Source organism: Anomalospiza imberbis, chromosome 5, assembly GCF_031753505.1.
Source record: "Anomalospiza imberbis isolate Cuckoo-Finch-1a 21T00152 chromosome 5, ASM3175350v1, whole genome shotgun sequence".
Lineage (NCBI taxonomy): Eukaryota > Metazoa > Chordata > Aves > Passeriformes > Viduidae > Anomalospiza > Anomalospiza imberbis.
In genome coordinates, this window is record NC_089685.1 from 59,107,935 (window position 1) to 59,127,139 (window position 19,205).

At 42.1% G+C, this 19,205-nt stretch overlaps 1 protein-coding gene across 3 annotated transcripts in view; it reads right to left on the reverse strand.

Annotated features, from left to right (window-relative positions):
• LARGE1 (LARGE xylosyl- and glucuronyltransferase 1) overlaps nucleotides 1–17,603 on the reverse strand; it is a 266,932-nt gene extending 249,329 nt beyond the window's left edge. The window contains exons 1-2 of one of the 3 annotated variants that reach the window (XM_068191096.1): nucleotides 16,809–17,603; nucleotides 14,870–14,956 (exon numbers count right to left, since the gene is read on the reverse strand). The gene's annotated coding sequence lies outside the window, so the exon portion shown is untranslated. Of the gene's footprint in view, nucleotides 1–14,869; nucleotides 14,957–15,132; nucleotides 15,194–16,808 lie in introns of those variants that run through there. The other 2 variants (XM_068191097.1, XM_068191098.1) reach the window with 2 other exon arrangements.
• Between the last annotated feature and the right edge of the window lie 1,602 nt (nucleotides 17,604–19,205).

Consider the following 19,205-nt stretch of genomic DNA (forward strand, 5'->3'; position numbering starts at 1 on the left):
ATTCTTTCTAGGCGTATTATCTAAAAAAAACCCTCCACTATCAATAGAGTAACAAGTAAAATCACTGCAGCAAGTTCACATAAAAAAATTAAAAGCAGGGGTTTACACACCTATATCTTCTCAAGTTGAAAGCACCAGACACATATCTTACAAATAATAAAGCAATACATGTATCCTGCACATTTAGAAAACAACTCCTAGAATTACTATGAATTTCTGCCCACCATCAGTCTTTCTTCAGGATATGGAAAATATTTCAGTCATCCTTTCCATCTGCAAATATAAAAAGTATGCCATTTTAAAAATGTTATAATCTTCAACTAGAAAACGTCCTCCTTTAGATGGCATTCACATAGTTCAAAAGTCAGAACACATTCATGAAACGACGTAAGAAAAGCATCTTCTAACTTATATGAGGAATATCAGTCAAAATTCCTTGCATTGTTTTTTAAGTTATAAGTAATAGTTACAAATGGAGAGATGCTGTATTTCAGTAGAGCTAGAGAAGACAGGTTCATTTGCTGTAGTAATATTTACTACAGAAATATTTTTATTTGCCATAGCACCACCCCCTATTGCACAAGTAGCTATGAAGTAAGACAGAAGTACTTGCCTTTCTCACCACTGTTAGTTTGTCTCAGAGGTTTTTCAAAGATCTCTGTTCATAAAATGTTTGTCAAAACACACTCGCACATAGCACAAAGCAAAGAGGTGATGAGAGACAGATGCTTCTGCATGGTAGTGGGAGGGATGGGAGAGAAGCTAGGGAAGCAGCTTCACATCCAATCCATTACAGCTATTTTCCTTTTAACTATCTAACAGCAAGTCACAAATTCACCCTAAACACATCAAATCCTCTGAACTTAGGAAATGATGCATTATTGAAGTCACAGCAGGGAAGCCAACTCAGTTTAGAGGACATAAAAGACTAGCACTAAAACAACCTTTCTCATCACAAGGTTAAGGATTAAAAACAAAGGCAAATGTAGCGAGAAGATGCACAGTCAGAGAAAAAGCAAGGTAAAAGTGCCATTTGTACTTCTTTCCAGAATAAATTCCTTTCTAGAAAAATTCCTCTCAGACAGATTTTCTACCTCAAAAACAGCACTACAATCTTGTGGTTCCCTGCTCCAGCATGTCACCTTTCTTCCACATACATTTTCCTCAGTTACTTGAGTGCACATCTCTTGGAATAAGCTGGATGTCTAGGATCTGAAACTCACTTCCACCCCCTAAAGATTCTACTACTGCATCATTTACTACTGTAAAACTGCAGTTGCAATGAAGTTGGAAAGTAAAGAAATTTTTTTTTTCTTCTGCTTTAGATCGCTTATCTTAATATAGGCCTTTACTGGTTGCAGTACTTGTCAAAAGTACAAATTTTCAAGTTTTACCAACCTATATTCACATGTGCCAACTACACACAACACATACTGCAGGTATAGTACACGTGTATCTTGCTAAACTTATAATATATCAAAGCACAACAAAATGGAAGACATTTCTATATAATACCACCATGGAACAGAGCTAAGTGAGCAGAAAGTCCTTATCTAGCTTGATCTAAGCTATTGAAAGTGAAATCAGAGGTGAAATGCATACAGCAAGGATGACTAAACCCATAAGTGGTCCAAAATTATTTGGTTTATTACATGAATTCAAGAGACTACAATCATTGTGAACAGGCTATTATCAAATCTCTTCAGTGACAAAGCTTTTTGTCCAAGATAACAAATAAAGCAAGTGCATAAATCACAGGGATATGTGGCTTTAAGGCCATTATCCCAGAGGATTACAGACTGGTTTTTGCATTGTCCTTCTTTGCTTTTAGTACCTCCACCTGTTTTCATATTGTAGATGTTACTACCACTGCTATCTGAAGGCTAGAGTTCCCTACAGTTATGAGTGGCAAACAGAAAACCCTCTCACAGGTTAAGATAGAGTCTAGGGTAAGATTTAAAGGTACACTCAGTAAACTTGATTTAGTAGTGTGCTTTTAATGAGCACTGCCAGTCTTGTCCAACTGTGTACGCTTTAATTACAGAGCACTATGCTCAGCACCACAGACTGCGGTTGCCAGGCACTACCGAAGACCCACCGCTCTTGTGCTCACCATGGTGCAAACATCTAATGAAGAAACTATGCTTGCTCAAAAGATGCTCACAAAATCCAAAGGTAAGGAAAACAAGTGGCTAAACCAGGGAAATATGTATCTGTAGATTAAACAGGCAAGTACAGCAATCAGCAGCCACCACACATTTGGGGATGCAACAAGGGAGTAATCTCCTCTCAAACGAGACCACCACTGTCTTTGACATTATTTAGAATATTCATTACAGACTGCAGCGTGTAAACTTCTCACAGGTCAAGTCAAAATGAAGACTTAAGAAAACATGCTCGAATTATACAGCATACAAATTCAGATTTTAACCTGGACTCCAGATACAATGAAAAATTGATGCTCTGTGCAACCCTAAGCAGACAATTAAAATACTTCACCAAGTAGCCCATAAACCTTATACAGGTCATCATGCCACCTCACCCCTTTAAAATTACAAACATCACTACAGACACATACACTTCTCAATTTTCAATACTTTTCAGAATACATAAATAAAAACATCCCAAGCACCTATCTTACCATCAACCTCTTTTTCCCCCAGTAAGAAAGTGCAAACTGTTGGTCTCAAGGCAAGTTCTCATTCCTACAGACATGTACACACATGTGATCCAAAATGTGGATCAAAACTTGATCAGTAAAAACATGAAGCAGTATAGTGAAAGTTGGGGTCCAAAAACTAGAAGAAAAATCAGAAGGGAGAGTGCCAGTGATCTAATCTACTCTACTAATACGAGAAAACTTGAATACTTTTTACAAAACCAGAATGCTCTTCTTCCTGACTACTAAGCCACTATTCTTGTAACGATGAAGAAGAAAGAAATTGGTTGGAATTCTTCAGTCCTATATTTCTGCTTCAAAATTATGGTACTTTTCAGTAAGTCAGTTGCTGACTAAAGTAAAAAGCTTAGCAAAGCTGAGCAGTAATTAAGAGATTTCATTTACAGCACAATTTCACATTTGTACAATATGCTTCTTACAACATGAAATTGTTGGCAATATGCTTCTTACAACATGAAATTTCCCATAACACACATGGAGATATAACATCATCTAAGCCTTGCATTTGTCCTGTGAAACAATCCATCACCTCCTTTGGTAAATAAATAGGCACTCTGTCCTGGTTTCAGCTAGGACAGGGTTAATTTTTGCAACAGCCAGGAGAGGCATGACTGGGACTGGAGGTTACTCTGCACCACCTCAGGTCATTTTCTAGGGTTGGAGGAAAGGGTCCTTTCCCAGGGTACCAGAGCATGGCAGAGGGAACAGCTGGGTACATTCACCGCTTCCTTGGACACTCCAGGAACCAGAGCATGGCAGAGGGAACAGCTGGGTACATTCACCGCTTCCTTGGACACTCCATCATTAGAATTGTTACTGTTTGTTTCCTTAGCTTGTTGCTGTTTCCAATAAATCATTCATATCTCAACCTGTGACCTTTATCTTTTGTGCCTCCAACTGTCCTCCCCAGCCTGCCAGATGGGGAAAGGAATAGACAAAGTGAGCAAGCAGTGCATGGTTTGGAGTGTTTCAGTGAGAGCACTTAATTGGGGAATACCATTTCTAAACCAAGACACACTTGAATAAAGGCAATTACGGAAGGCAAAACTTAAGAGGTAATGAAAACCACTCAGAGCCAAAAAAAGCAGTTCTTGCAACTTTTGAAGACCACATATTTAAGTCCTGCTCCAAAATTAACTGACAGACATCATGCTGTTACATTCCTGCATAGCTGGAGCAAGCCTCAATGGCTTTGCCATATGCCTAATACATTTTCCTAACTTGTATTTACAGAAATTAGACCTGTATCAGTCTATGCTTTGTCTAAAATCAGTCATTTCAGTTTGTCAACCCCAAATGTTTTAGATGCACATGCAGATGAAAACAGCATAGATGAGTCTGCATTTCCTAGCCAATTAAGAACAACTTGAAAATTGCCTACAGATCACCATTTATTCTAAATAATTTCATAGGAGGCAATGACCTTACAGATGAGAATTTGGACTATGTATCATTCCATACTTATCTTCACCTCAAAGGAAGATAATCCTAATAGACCCAAAGCATTCACTAATTTTTAGTTTAATATATTAATATAAACATGGGACGGCCAGTTAGACATGTCAGTGTTCTAACTCAATTTCTGTAGAACTTCTTCCTCCTATATGTAGTTTTAAAACAGCAACAAATTTTACAGTAACTCTGCCAAGTCCAGTTAGAGAATCTCTACTTTTTTTGAACATTCAGGTTTTTTAAAGAAACAAATACTCAGGAATCCAAAACTTCAGTCTACCTGTTAGCTATAGACATGCAGGGAGAGAAAAGAAAAAACCCTACCAAGTAAAACAGAACCTTGGACATCCAGTGATGCTCAGAGAGATTAATTTAATGCATCAAGCACAGCACATTCTGCATTCTAATATAATAATCTCAGATACAGTCCTATACCAGCCCTTAGCAAAGCAACTTCTGCAATATAGATCTTGGCCTGCATCAAAAAGATACTCCTGAGCCATAGTATTAGGGCAAAAGCTCTCCTATCCATACATAAGCCCAGAATTCTTAAAATCACTGCATCCCTTCCAGTTTTCACACAAAGTATAAGCCATGACAAGAACATCTCAAATGAAAATTAGTTCTAAATGAAAGCAAGAATGCTTAGCACCTTTCTTGTGCATTTCAGATTTCAAAAACACTTTGCAAATATTAACATGCCAAGATATAAAAGCACCATTGTTTCAGTCAAAGGCAGCAAGAAGAGAGAATGCAGAAGTTGGTAGCAAAATAGATGGATGGCTACTTTTAATTTTGTAAACTATGGTTTCATTTCCATCATAGTGATGCATCGAAACAGGTTCTGCAGTACTAGAACAACAAAGATGTACTATATTACTTAATATCGAGAGATTCTGGCAGACCTGGTTTAATTTCAATTCTAATAATTCTTCCACTAAAATTCCAATTGCTTTTCTCTAATTAAACCTGCAACACCTTTTTTTATTCTATACCACCATGAAAAAAGCTTTTACATTCTTATTAAGAACAGCATTTTTCCTTTGCAGGTCCCAATACTACCTTTACAAAGGCACACCTACTGAGGAGAATCAAGATGATAGATACAAAGATGTAATTTGTTAAAGTTCGCTCATTGCATGCTCTGCTGAATTCCATTTTCTTTTTCTATGGTGCTGTGTAGCTCTTTAGCCACCTCTAATAGGAAAGACTTGCACAAAAAGATTCATCACAAAGCATCACCTGCTACATTCGTATTAATCTCAGGTATCAAACACTACTCATGTAGATCACTGTTGGGACCTCTTCAGAGAACTCCATGCCATCCCAAAGCATCATTGCATGCATGCCAGTATTCCCCCAGAGAAAATACTGGTAGCTGATGGACAGTGAGTTAATCCCAAACACCAGGACCTGGACAGATCCTCCTCATCTGTATTGGTTAGCACCTCACTCACTCCACTATTAGCAGCACTGATTTGAGGGAGACAGATCATAGAAAAAGTAAGGCAAGAATGGCTAAATTTTTCACTTCGGTATTTAATGTCCAGCTCATTAAGGGCCCAGCGCTGTGAACCTGGCAGAAACATTCTCATTCAGGTGTTGAGAAGGGCTTTGAATAATTAGGAGCTCGAACTTGATATTGAGAAAGGAACAGAAGCTAGCTAAGAGGAAGAGGCACAGGTTTCACGTCCTCCCACTGTTCAGCCTAGTTCAGCAGGAATTTGCACTGGGTTACCTCAGTCAATTCAGATGAAAGGTCCAGTCAGCAGAAAAAGCATGGAAGTTGGCTTCAGGTTAGCATTTGACAGGACTATCTAACTGAAATCATCCTAGGGTATCATGTAGCAATCTCCTTGGGTAGAAGTAATGAGGATTTGAGAAAATCAGAACAATTAGAGCCATTTCTCACTAGAAAGTTGGAAATCAATATTACAAACAGATCCTGAAAATGCTTCTGTCTTAATAGTGCTATCTGTGACCTGCTGTAAAACCAGTGCTCAATCCTAAAAATTATCTCAGTACCTGACTCAAAACAGACCAAATGGAAGGAGTTCATGGTGATCAGTATAGCTGTATCACATGCAGAGATGCATGGTGAATACAGGTAAAGAAAAGACAAAAAATACAAGGAGACATACATTTCTTGCTATCTATGATGAATGACTCAGTTCCTGCCATGTTAGATGCATTTCATCTTCATAAATTACCATCACATGGCAGGTGAGTGGGATCTGTCTCGATCCTGCTAAAGGTTTTTGTTTAGATAGTACAAAAATTGTATTAAATACTACTGTAATAATTTATTTTAGTACTTTCAAATTTAATATAAAAATATACTTAAAATCAATGTCAAGAAATGCAATCTAACAGAGAAAAACAGTTGTTTCAGTAGATCTCAGCATAGGAATACAGACAGTATTTCTTCCAAAGGCATTTTAACAAACTAAGCCACCAACAAATAAGCATGCATTACTGAAGCAACAATTACTGAGATTAAAAGTACAGTCTAAAAAATTTGAAAAAGGGGAAAGTACAAACTACCAGTTTTCAAACACTTCACCACACTCTTCTGTATTTTCTAAGCACTTTTGGGCAAGAATGCTTTCTTGTGTTGGGAATTTCTGACACCCCAGCTATGTTGGCTGATGGTGTGAAGAGTGACTGCTGATTGATGTCACTTGGCTAGCAGAAGCTGCCACACTAGTCACAGTTATACTGGCAAAAGCAGTGCTTTCATCTGAATTGCTTCCCTCCATTGTGGAATTTATTTTTTGCATGAATAAACATCAATATCCTAAACACGAGGAATTCAAGATTTACGTGCAGTTTCATGGTTATAATCTTGCTGGGATGAATGGAGACACGTTGCAATGGCTTGCATGAGTAGAGTGCTGCAAAGGAGGGATACAAGCTCATTGGGAAGGGCAAATCAGAAGGACCTGGAGGTGGAGACACCTTTCATGAGAGAGGCATCAGAAGGCATGGAGCTTAGTGTGGGCATGGATGATGAGCTAAGTGAGAGCTTACAGGCACAGAGTAGGGAGCAGACCAGTATAGGTGACACTGTAGTGAGTGAGCATCTGCTACAGGGCACCTGGCCAGGAAATCAAGCACATAAAGCCCTCTACAGTCAGGGAGCAGCAACCTCACAATGACAGGCTCTGCGCTCATGGGGGAGGACTTAAACCACCCTGGTATCTGCAGGAAGGACGACACATCCAGGGATAAGCATCTAGAGTGCTCCTGGAGAGCACTAATAGATTCCTGACCCAAGTGATGGAGGAGCCAACAACGAGACATTCTGTACTGGACCCCATACCTACCAAAAAGGAAGGGCTCCTCAGGGACATGAAGGTCACAGGCAGCTTTAACTTGCAGTGACCATGGTGGCATTCACAACACCAATAGGAGGGAGAAAGACAAAAAAACCCTTCAAGACCAGAGTCTTGGCATTCAGGATAATAGACTTTGGTCTCTCTGAGGACCTGCTTGAAAATAGTCCATAGGACAGGACCCTGGAGGGAAAGAGGAGTCAGAGAAAGCTGCTTGATATTCAAGGATCACCTCCTCCAAACTCAAGAAACATTCATCCTGAAGAGTGGGGAGTCATGCAAAAATGCCAGAAGGCCTATAGAGATTAAAAAGGAGATTCTGGCAAAACTCAAACACAAAAAGAAGTCATACAAAATGAGGAAGCGGGAACAGGCAGACTGGAAGGAGGACAGAGACACTGTCTGAGGATGCAGAAATGCAGTCAGGAAAGCCAGAGCCACCTGGAGCTAAAACTAGTGAGGAATGTCAAGAATAAGTATCTGAAGGGAAGGTATAAAGATGGTAGAGCCAGATCCTTCTCAGTGATGCTGTTCAGTGATAGCAAAAGAAGCAACATGCACAAACTGAAAGACAGGAGTCCCTCTGAATATCAGGAAACACTTTTTTACTGTGAGGGTGACTGAGCCCTGGCACAGGTTGCCCAGAGAGACTGTAGAGTCTTGATCCTTGAAGATACTCAAAAGGTATCTGGATTTTGTCCTAGAACTGGCTCTAGGTGGCCCTGCTTGAGCAAGGGTGATGGACCAGATGGTCTCCAGCAGTCCCCTCCAACCTCAACCATTGCCTGACTCTTTTAAAGCACTGCAGTTACAGAAGACTTCCAGCCACAAACCAATGTTTTGCTGCTGGTTTAGACCAGCCTTCCTGATCATAAAGTATCCTTCAGGTACACTCAGTGTACTTGTGCTTCACCCAGCATGCAATGAGCCCTCTCTAAACCAGAGCCTCTAGGCCTTTTAATAAAATGAATAAACAACTGCTTTCTGCATTACATTCACAATTCCACTAATTCAACCAGAATGTCAAGATCTTTTCTCAGATCATACTACTTTCATATACAGCAACTTAAAGGATGAAGTTAAGGACAAAAGGAAAAGAAAAAAATCTTAACAGAAACGAAAATTGGGCCTTTCTTAAAATATCAGTGTCCAAGAGCAAGACAATTGAAACTGAGGAACAAAACTCAAACACATTAAATAAAATATGCTGTAAAATTAATTATTTCGAAGAATTCTTGAGACTAACATCAGATCCAGAAATCTTTACTGCTGATGCGTAATACAGCATTTTTTAAACTGAGAACAGAAAGGCAAGAAACTCACTGTGAAAAATTTGAAGATCTTTAGGATGTCTGAAAAAATTGTTCTCTACCAAATTTCATAACCTTCAGACACCTGGCAAACATGGATTTACCTCAGTGCTGTTTCTCTCATTCTCTCCACCCTTAACAAATTTGCCCAGCAACATGGCACTAGCTTTCTGTTCAGACAAATGCTGTGTCTGCCCCTGCTCATCGTGGGTCAAAGATGATATAAAAACCTGCAATCAATAAAACTGCCATATTTTTAATTCAGTTAACACATGCCAATAATTCAGTGGAAACTCTGGCTTCCTTACTATTCATTTATGGCAACTTTTCTTCTAAATGGCAGTGGCCTTTTCCAGTTACATTCTCTAGGCTGTTAGCACCACCTGACCATAGACAAACTCCATATATTTAAAGAACAATAGCCTACAACTTTTAAATACCAAGATTTATATTAATTTACTCCTTCAAGCATTTTCCTCTTTCCTTAAGTGTTGTATTATTTTCCATTTTCAAAAAGTAAAACACACTCCTTTCTTCCCCTGGTCACAGCACTGCTTCTAAATCAACAAAGAGTATTTGTAAATTTCACTTTGATCCATTTATTTTGTCTGTTTTCCATTTGTCAATTAACTTTTGCTTGTTTAAGATGCACATAAATTCAGAATATTTACACAATATAATTACTATATGCTGAGTATCATTAGCGACTTGGTTTCATCACCTAAGGCAAAACTATATTAAGCAATAGTTCTTGCCAAAGACAAGAACTATTCACATAGTTCACATGTTTAAGGCACAAGACAGTGACTCTTTCAGGAAACCAAAACTCTGCTCTTTGCTTTTTTGATTAACCACTGAGGCAACTTTGCTCAAATCACTTCACCTGCAGTGCATCAGCTGGTTGTCACAGAATGACTTTATCTTTCTACACTGTCATTTTCCTCACTCTAGGCAACTCTGTAAAGCATCCAGGAACCTACTGATTTATTTCTACAACGTGTCTAAGACTTGGAAATTGGCAAAGTTATTCTGCATATGAAAAATACTGTCGTCACTTTCCGTTCCTTACATACTAGTGGCACAATATTACTATTTTTGCTCATCTTAATAAAGAAAAAATGTTAGGAACATATTTCTTCTCAACCCATTCACCAACTGTGCACAGTTAACTCACATTGCAACAGTAATATAAATCAAGATCTAAGTTTACTAAATAGCACCTCAGATGCTTTTAGCACCTGATGCATGTGGATATACCTCAGGTGCCAGGCTGAGAGTAGTGGAAACTGGTAGTATGAACAAGTTGAGATTTTAAGTCCAACTTCCCCAGCACAGCACACAAAATCAAGGGGCTCGGCTCTGGATAGCAAACTGATAACCATATTGCAAGGCATTACTATGCATGGTTCTCCACTCTCCAAACCAGCTGGCAAGCATCCTGGTTTTGGCCATGCAGGAATCATTCCCAAAGCAATGTCTTCATATGGAAAGGAGGTGTTCCAGCAATGAAGGATTACATGGCTAACCTGAACAGTGTAAGTCTGAATGACCCCAGAAGTTTGCTAGAAGCTGCTATTTTAATCTAGCAGCCTTTAAGCTGCAATAGCATTATAGTGGGAACAAAGGAAAAGGCAGGCAGACTAATGTTTGGAAGGAAAGGTAGGAATTAAAGCCACTCTGGCTATACTCCCCTCTTCACACCTGAGGTCTGCAAGCAATTATGGAAGGATGAGAATTTATTCCCAGACACACTGCTTCTTTCTCAGAGTACCTGCTCATCACTAAATGGTTTGGCTTAGCCACTAGCATATCCTATATTCCAATATACTCACTACCAGTACTGTTTTTTTCCCTTCTTTCTTTATTTGTAGCACACCCATTTTGATGACATGAATCTCAGTGAGGAAGACATCACCAACTAAAAGCTTATACCATTCCTTAAACAGATCATTTTTGCTTTGTGGAAGTTCATGTCAACATGCAGCTCTTCTTGTACTAAAAACTGTTCACAACATCATCACCTACTGATTTCTACTACTTGAAATAGTCACTGAAGAGGAAAAGATTTCTCATAAATGCAGTTGATATTAAAGAGCTCTGAAAGATCGAGATCAAGGACATAAGTTATAACATACTCCAATAATAGCAAAAAAATGTCCACCTTTACAGGGACCTCATTTTTCAATGCTCCAATTCTCTACTTTGATAAAACAGCATCTAATTGTACAGTATGCTCAATATGGAAGAATCCAAAAATACAGACAATTGCACCCTTTCAAAGCAGTAGGAACCATCTTTATCTCATTTAAGAATTCCCAAGCATGCCAGCCAATACCTTATCTTTGAAAATTTGTCTTACATGAATGACAACCGACAGGTTTAAATCTGAGTCACATTCTAGAACCAGTCTTAGGATTGAAAAACGATGAGACTACAGAAAGACAGAATTTAACTGCTGCTTGAAGAGCTTCAAGGTGAATGTCATTTCATTTTATGTAAAAATACCAGGAAGCCTCATACATCCCTTCTATTAACAAAACAATGAAAGCTAATAATATTAAGAACAACATCATCTAAAGAACATACATTTGGGTATTAAATAACGCTAAAAATATGGGCTTTCATTTCTTATTTCTATCCAGTGGCATACACCTTTCTAGAACCTTCTACATGAAAAATATTGAATTAAGCAGATTAATACCCTGACATCCAATAATTTTTAAACATAAAATCCCATTTGCAGTACTGATTAGAAGCAGCATTAACTGAAGACAGAAGGGAAAACAATCACCAAGAGAATTTACTACTGAGGTTCACGGGCACAGCAGGGGAATCAGAAAGAGGGAGACAATGAAACCTCACCAGAAGAAGATGGATTGAGAAATCTAAATAGCAACTGAAAACATCACCTCATTTGACTAGTTTTCAATTCTTCTTGCTTACCCCACTCCACCATTCAGTGACATTTGGCATTCCACAATGAGAAATACTCACTTCTCCAAGCTGACAACTTAAAATCATTCCCAAGTCCATCTAAAAATTGTAAGCAGTTTCATATTTCAGTAAATGAATAAAACTCCACAACTCTTTCCCTTCATTTCTCTGCCCTTTCTCCCCTCTTCCTCTTGTGTCCTCTTAAAACAAAATCTTTCATCTTCTTTGTATTTAAATGAAGATTCCTCAGTAACAATTTCTAGTTTTCTCCCAGTCCTAAGTCTTAGCTGCGAAATGCCTATCAGCAGATAAAAGCTAATGGTAGAAGTGAAATGCTGATACATACTGATATATGCAAATATTTCTTCTGGGATAAACTGTAAAGGAGCTATTGAGAGATGCAACTCAACAACTTAACTTCCCTGGAAGTTTTAAGCAGCAGAACGTTTCTTGTGAAGTACGCAGAGGGTTGCTTATTTATTTTATTTTTTTTTCTGAACACCTGATTTCTTTTAACTCCCAGCACAGGTGAGCAAAAGCAGGTTTACACTGACATAGGTGGTGTCCTTATTTAAGAAAGCTCTGGTTCTGGTGTTACCACTGCTACTTGCAGTTTGGCCAAACAGCAGATGAGAAATTTCTATGATTTCTCCAATTTTCACAGATTTCTGGAAAAACAGTAAATCAAGCCACTCCTCCTTGATGTGACCCCGACAAGCTGCCCCTCAGACAGCATGCATAATCTTGGTCATCATGTGCAACTGTTCCCTGAGGATTAAAAATTGGTAGAGACGTGGAGTAACAGAAATGACTCATCAACACACAAAACTACATGGGAGAAGGGCAGAGTGGTGATGACCCCTATCTTCTAGCACCCACTACTCAAGCAACCAGAGCCATGAGGACGGGGAACTCCAGCCTTAAAAAAACTGTTTCTTTTAACCTATTAAAAAATCTACTGCTTTTTATTATTCTCAGGCATACCTATCTTACGTGGGAGTCAGAGACCTGCACCAGCTGAGATTTGCAACTTCTTCCACCACAAGGGTTACATGATCAGATCTGACTTTTTGCTACAGTACAGGTTGGACATTGCTGGGGCTCTTTTTGATAATTGTAAGTGTAGCTTCTACGCAGTTAACCCTGCTGTTGTGGAAATAGTAGCTACAGCTGAGAAAGAAGGTGATGTGGATACTACTATCAACATTATCAGACCTGGTTGGATCTGCAAATTAGAATGAGTAATGGAACTATTTTGCACAGTTTGCTTCTAATTCTGACACAGATGGCACTTAAACAAGGATTCCAGCCTTGGCAGATTTCTTCAAAGTCAGTGCCAAGGCCAGGATAATCCTTTCTAGCAATTTTCTCCTTGATTTTTGAGCTACCAACTTCCAAATAAAATAGAATTTCTTATCTGCCACCCTCTTTCTACAGCCATGCATTGAACAAGCTCTGACAAGACAGACCTTTAAATACTGAACCAAGTGACACCAAAAGAGTAATGAATCCCTAAAAGGTACAACCCTTATTCCTTAACCTTTATTTTCAGGTGGGTGTATCGCAAGGAAGAGAAAAATTAGTGATTCAATGAAAAGGAAATTTAAAAAATAAAAAGTAAAAATATCTTCCTTGAGGTAGTTCTGACTCTCCAGCTCTTAAATTATGCCCAGTGTGGGATAATGAACAATGACTGTTTTTCAGGCCAGCATTAATGAACAATGGTTGTTTTTTAAAGTTAGCATTCACTACCAAAAGGAAGATAAGCCAAACCCAGACAACAGAGCAAAAATAGTGCAATGGACATGCGTGCATGTTTCCCTGCAATGGACACCTGTGTACATTTCCTCACAAAAAACCACTTTTGAGAAAGTTCTTTAGCCACAGCATTAGGCAAATAACTAACAGAGCCAACTCTAAAGAGAGTGGAGACCAACTCATGAAGAATAACCAACTGCAAATTTGCACTGGCCATTATGTTCTCTTCTGATACAAATCTTAATGTTATCAGCACAGACACATGACAGGAACAGAAGATACACCAGAAATCTCATATCCTCACAACAGACATTTTGTTAATTTATTCTAATACAGATGATGAAAAGTCTTCAAAGCTGACAAGAGCTCATTAACATAGGCTTGCATACAAGACAGGAAATAAGAATAGACACACATTCGAAAAAAATTAATTGCTGTTCAGGATCTAGATAAACACTCCCATCAACATCAATAAGAGTTTGCACATAGAGAGAGTTTAGCGTACAGTGCCAAGACTTTGTAGTCAGATTATGAATTTTACCAATTATTAGCCTTTATAAACATCAGGGGAAAAAAAAGCTTTGTTTTTGTTAGTTTCGTGTCTGTGTTTGTTTTTTTTTAAGATTGCTCTTATAAGGCCATATAAAAATTAAAAATAATCAGACAAAGAAAAAAAGAGGAGAGTGTTCCAGTAAGGGTCTATTAACAACTGATTGTTTATCCCAGGTAAAAACAAAAGCCACACATTTGAGCAGAAAGTAGTCTCACGAGTTCAAAATCATTGTTTTTAAGAACACTTCAGTTCAGTGAGTTAAGTGCACTTGGGAGATGCCTAATTTTATAGTTTTCTAAAATAATTAATTCACAAGGAATACTACTTTTACTAATATTAAAGTCCTACGCACTGAAATTTCAGATCAAGCCTCTGAGAGATCTTCATGTTTCCAATAGGCATGCAGTCATTCATCACTGGTCTGCACTTTGGTTTTCTGAGGACTGTACTCTGGAATTTCTGCAGACTGAGAAGCTGGCACAGAGAATTCAAAATATAAGTAATACTATTTTCAGTGCTCCTTTACAGAAAACCAGTACATATTTCTCCAGACCTGAGAAAACTTACAGTCTTCTCACATCATCCAAACAACACAGAAAATAAGTTGTCATGCATATTTCAGACATTAAAAAAATTATCTTGCTCCATACTGCCAGTCAAACACCTCCAAGCTATGCTTTACCTACCAGCAACTGAGAAGAGGGCATATACTTTGAACACAGAAGATGCTACATACAACATAACCCAAAAATCATGAGAATTATACATCAACAGGGTGGAGAAAAGGCACCAGCTACTACTGCAGGCAATTAAAAGACCAAAAAAAAAAGAATCAAAACCAACCTACCAATCCAATTATCCATCAGAGACTCTGCAGTTACTGCGGCTCTTACATGACTTGCAGCCTTTCTGATCAAGGGCCGTCACAGGACACCTAAGCGGTAAGAATTTCACATTTCAAACTCGGAACACCTACCAGCAATTGCCAGTTTTCAAAAAGTACAGGGAAACCTCTTTCACTTTTCTCAATTTTAAAATACTGAAACACAGTGAAGATATTCAAGATAAGATTTCTTTGTTAGCTTGTCCTATTCCTGTAAGTAAACTAACCTCTGATCATCTATCTCCTTTGCAGCAAGGAGCAAAATGACTTTGTTAGAAGACCCCCTGCCCTTAACTCATCACCCAAGTTTCTACATATGATTTCTCCTCTAAGCTTACAGTATAATGATGGAGCTCCACAAGGCTAGAAAAAAGAAAATTTCATAGGTATCATCACAATAGTCTGTGCGTTTTCACCACAGAATGAAGAGAAGAAGAAGCCCACCCAAACCAGTCCCCCTAGCGACTCTGTGCAGTAGGAGTCTGAGGAGATGTGGCAAATCACTACTTTGTCTTTTCGTGTGTGAGGCCAGCTTTCTATTTTTTCTTTGGGCTTTTTTCCCTGGTAGAAGACATAACCCCTTGTGGAAACCAGGCAATATTTCAACCCATTTATCAAATTTCCCGCTGCTTCTATTTCTGAAGAAGTTTAAAAAATATTTTGCACACAGAAAACTCAATCTGTATCCAGCAGATAGCATTAAATAAAATATGCTGTCCTGTTGGCAATTGACAGGTCTGATTTTAACACAGCACTTTGTTTGACTTGGTTCTTTCTAGTCTTTCCAGCACTGATACTGTCTAAAAAGAAGCTAAGAATGTTTAAAAGACATTTGATTTATTGCCATTTCCAACCTAGCATCCATACCTTCCAGAATACATGCATGACAATCAGTGCTGTGAAAATGTTTCCTGTAGTAATTTTAAGAGTACTATGTGAAATACATACATAAAAAGGTAAGATATCCTAACAACTGTTCAAATGCCTCCACTGGCTAATTTTCGTTAAAAAAATGCATGTAGGGAAAAAGTAGGCTTTATACGCTGTGTACCAGTACCCCTGCTCTAAGCTGAACAAAGCAGGTGACACTGTACTCAGGTGAAAACACAAAAATCGCTTGTCTGATGCTCTACAAAGAGGAAAAACCACTTGCTTACTAAAACTGGGCACAACAGAAAAACTAGGAATCTCTCCAAAAAGTGTTACATAAGGCATTGTCAAACTTCACGTCACCTGCACAGGGCCGCAAGTTGCTATTTTCCCCGCATTCCCCGGTGCGCAGGGATTAATGATCTAAATGACACAGTTCTCGGATACAAGGTAATAGCAGAAGCCTTCCCAAAGGAGCGCTTCCCGGGCTGGAGGCTTGCAGGGGAGGCTGGCAGGTGATGGGAAGTCACCTGCTCGGCTCAGCGTCCCAGCCGAACTCGGGCTCTGCCCCCGGGTCCCGTTCGGGCGGGCAGAGCGCTCACGCCCCGCGGCTCGACTCCTCCCGTCCCAGCCACGGCCGCCAGCCCGGCTCTCCCGGCCGCCGGCGCGGAGCAGCGGCACTCGGCGGGACCCCGCCGAAGCGGGGCTGGAGCCGGGGCGCAACCGGAGCGCAGCCCGGCCGGAGCAGAGGGCGTGCGGCGCCGAGCCAGCGAGCGGAGAAACCTCCCTCGCCCGGGGGAACGTGCCCCTTTGTGCCGGGAAGCGACACGCGCGCCTCCGCCTGAGCATCTCTTCAATTCCGGATCTGATGGGGATAAAATCCAGTAGATAAAACTGCCAGCCCGGCCCTCTGGACTCGGGTGCCCCCTCCCCTCCTCGAGCTGCTGGAAGGGAGACACTCACCGATTGTTCCTTGCCCTCCCCCACCCCTCGCCCCCAAAAGCAGCAGAGACTAGATGGAGAAGGTGCTTACCTTCCCCGGGTGGCTCCCGGGCCGCCGGGACGGGCGCTCAGTGCCCGCCGCTTCGCACAAGCAAGCGGTCCTTCCCCCTCCTGCGCTCCAGGCGGGGAGCTCCAGCTCCGTCCCCGCAGCCCGGCGTTCCGGAGGTGTCAGCCAGCGGGTCCGAGCTGGGGCGGCAGTGCCAGCTCCACTCTCCGCGGGACGAGGAGCCGCTTACGGTGGGATGAGGAGGAGGAGGGCGGTGGCGAGGTCCCGACTCTTCTCGGGATGCGCCGCCGAGGTGGCCGCCTCCTCCGCCGCCCAGCTCAGCGCTCTCCGGGGCCTGCCCGCCCCGCGCTGTCCCGAGGTGCAGCCCGGCCGCGTCCGTCCGTCCCGCTCGCCTTCCCCCGCCCCTCTCCCCGGCGGCGAACCGCGCGGCGAACAGGCCCCGCCAGCGGCCAGGAGGACCCGGGGGAAACGGGGGATTCCGGCCCAGCCTCCTGCCCTCTCCCCCGGGCCTGGTGCACACTCTCCGCGGGGAGAGGAGGCCCTGCCCCGGCCTGGCGATCAGCTCCGGGAAGGTCACCGGCACCGCGGAGCCGAGCACGGAGAGGCTCCCTCCGGCACCGCCGCGGTCGCTGCTATTACTGCCGGCCCAGAGTCAGCGACCGCTGGGTGCCGCGCTCCGACCGGGTTCGCTCCGTGCCCGTGCCTGGAGACCGCCCACGAGTCTGAGTGCCAGGCTGCCCCCTTCCCCTTCCTTCCTTCCTCGCCTCCCGCCCCTTCCCCGCTGTCAGCCTAACCCCGCCGGCTCCCTCCGGCACCCGGTGCCAGGCTACCCCCTGCGGGTGTCGGGGCCGAGGCGGAGCCGGGAGCGGCTGCCGCCGCCGCGGCCGCTGCTGCTCGGCCGGTGCCGGGAGCCGCACGCCCGCCGCCGCGCTGCCCCGGGCTGGCTCAGCGGCGGCTGCAGCGCCTGTGTGTCTGTGTCATGTCTGTGCCTGGGCGGGCGGAGGCGCGGGCCGAGGCGGGGCCAGCCCGCTCTCACGCCGCCCAGCGACAGGCGCCGAGCGCCCAACCAGCGGCGGCCGCCGCCGCGCAGCGCCCGCCCGCGCAGCGGGGCGCCCCGGGCCGCTACACCTGGGCAGCGCGGAGGGCGCCCCGCCGCCGCGACAGCGAGCCCGGCCCGCGGCCGCGGGGGCAGGGCCGGCCCCGCGCCGCGCCCGCCGCCTGGCCGGCGGTCCGGAGCGCCGCCCGGCGCGGGTAAGTGCGGGGAGGGCGCGGAACGGCCCGGCCCCCGCCTCGGGCGCCGGCGGCGGTGGAAGACCCAACTCCGAGCGCCGGTACCGCGTCAGGAATGAATAAATATGACGGCTTCTGGCTTACATGTGGTGGAGCGTGTCCCTGCGATGTGTCCCTTCGTCTTCGTGCTGGCAGCTGCTGAGAGTCGAGTGATAAGCGCACCTTTTTATTTTTTTTTTTTTTTCTCGTGCGCATAGAGCAACTATCAGCGCTTTTTTTTTTAAATTTATTTATTCATATTTTTACTTCATTAGCGGTGTAGAATGGATTGTTGCAATACATCAGCATTCTAAGAGGACTGTATGATAACCTGTGTGTATGGCTGTAGAGTGTTCCTGAAATTCCAATAGGAATATGCAAGGAGAACAGAAACGAACAAATGTGCGTACAATCCGATTTTAGAAAGGCATTAATCCATTCTTAGAAGAGAAGATACAAAGTGTATACTTTGTATCTACATGTGCTTTGAATAACAATGTAAATATATGTATGAAAAATTGGGTTAGTACTCAGGACTTAACTGCTTTCTTCTTCTAGAAGGACAAGGGAATAGTTTTAAGAGAAAAATGTTGTTCTCTAAAAGATGTCATGAATGCTAATTTCTCTCATTACATCAGCTGCTTGAGTGCTGTAACTCACGCAGAAGTTTCTTTGTTGGGCAGAAATTATGTTTTGCAGTATACCGTACCAAAGTATTGTGATTTCTGGAACAGGTTATTCATAGCAAGATAGTATTGGCAGATTTGATTAAGCTATTGGTTCATCAAGCTTATTATTCTACCACCAGCAGCATCCTTTTCCTGATGCTGTAGTCAAGAGTGGTATCAGATAAACTGAAGTAAATCATGATGCTGGACATGCCACTGATATCACATAAGTGTTACTAACTGAAAATTTTGACATATTGTGATAACTAGGAGAGCATTTTGCAGGGAGAAAAACCCAACTCTGCTTATCTGTAAAAATAATTAATTCTTTTAGGAAGGATTTTCTGGAATAGGTGTGGTAACATACAGATTGGTGTCTATGTTCTTATTTTCGTGAGCAAATCAAAGCCAGAAATGAGCTGTACTGAACTAATTCTCTCCTTGCTCCTATGTGAAGCTAAAGGATCAGCCTTCAAGTAATAAT